The sequence below is a fragment of the Tachyglossus aculeatus genome, chromosome 9 (assembly GCF_015852505.1).
Source record: "Tachyglossus aculeatus isolate mTacAcu1 chromosome 9, mTacAcu1.pri, whole genome shotgun sequence".
NCBI lineage: Eukaryota > Metazoa > Chordata > Mammalia > Monotremata > Tachyglossidae > Tachyglossus > Tachyglossus aculeatus.
In genome coordinates this window covers 57,549,809-57,551,317 of record NC_052074.1, presented here as the reverse complement: position 1 = coordinate 57,551,317, position 1,509 = coordinate 57,549,809, and the positions used below count along the sequence as shown (strand labels likewise).

General features: G+C 45.6%; 1 non-coding gene across 1 annotated transcript; it reads left to right on the top strand.

Annotated features, from left to right (window-relative positions):
* The first annotated feature begins 568 nt into the window (after window positions 1–568).
* On the top strand, window positions 569–650 carry TRNAS-GCU. The gene has a single exon. It is a non-coding gene; the product is annotated as a tRNA-Ser (tRNA).
* Window positions 651–1,509: the final 859 nt, after the last annotated feature.

Sequence of the window (1,509 nt, the reverse complement as noted above, 5' to 3'; positions counted from 1 at the left end):
TAAACTATATGACAAAATGTTACTTACCATACGAAACTTACCATACGATCTGGTATCACTTTGCCAGCAGCAATCCTTTTCACGATTGTAAGGTACACAGTGTAGAATTATACATTCCAGGAGGAGGCTGGCTATGCTTTCATATTTCCCTGAGCTATGGAATTTGTTATCTCAGAAAACCTATGCTAATGAATTGGACGCAGAGTGATTTAGCCGTAAATTGTATTTTATATGCTGAACGTGTCATTGTCCTTGTTCAAATGATTCGGCTGCTAATGGGGATCTTTCTCTGCAGGCTCTGGCTGACTTTCGGGGGCTGGCTGGGGGTGGGGACTTGGGTGGGAGCATGGTCAGTGGAGGGGAAGAAGGGCAGGAGCAGGGAGGGGACAGAGGGAGGTGGGCAGAGGAAAGGGTAGAGGGAAGGGTAGGGGAAGGGAGGCCGGGGAGGAGTAGAGAGAAGAGTGTGTGGAGGAGTAATAATAATAATGATGGTATTTGTGAAGCGCTTACTACGTACCGAGCACTGTTCTAAGCACTGGTGTAGGTGCAAGAAGCACCGAGAACTTGTGATGAGGTGGCCGAGTGGTTAAGGCGCTGGACTGCTAATCCCTTGTGCTCTGCACACGTGGGTTCGAATCCCACCCTCGTCGTGACTATTAAGCGCTTAGTACAGTGCTCTGCACACAGTAAGCGCTCAGTAAATGCGATTGTCCTCTCCCCCTCGTCCCCCTCTCCATCCCCCATCAATCAATCAATCAATCGTATTTATTGAGCGCTTACTATGTGCAGAGCACTGTACTAAGCGCTTGGGAAGTACAAATTGGCAACACATAGAGACAGTCCCTACCCAACAGTGGGCTCACAGTCTAAAAGGGGGAGACAGAGAACAGAACCAAACATACCAACAAAATAAAATAAATAAATCTTACCTCCTTCCCCACAGCACCTATATATATGTTTGTACATATTTATTACTCTATTTATTTATTTATTTTACTTGTACATAGCTATTCTATTTATTTTTATTTTGTTAGTATGTTTGGTTTTGTTCTCTGTCTCCCCCTTTTAGACTGTGAGCCCACTGTTGGGTAGGGACTGTATATGTTGCCAACTTGTACTTCCCAAGCGCTTAGTACAGTGCTCTGCACATAGTAAGCGCTCAATAAATACGATTGATGATGATGATTGGATGAATGAGAGAAGCAGCGTGGCTCAGAGGAAAGAACACGGGTTTGGGAATCAGAGGTCATGGGTTCTAATCCCTGCTCTGCCACTTGTCAGATGTGTGACTTTGGGCAAGTTACTTCACTTCCTGGGCCTTGTAAAATGGGGATTAAGACTGTGAGCCCCACGTGGGACAACCTGATTACCTTGTATTCCCCCCGCCCCCCCCAATGCTTAGAACAATGCTTGGCACATAGTAAGCCCTTAATAAATACCATTATTTGTTAATCAGGTTGTCCCACATGGGGCTCACAGTCTTCATCCCCATTTTACAGATGAGGTAAC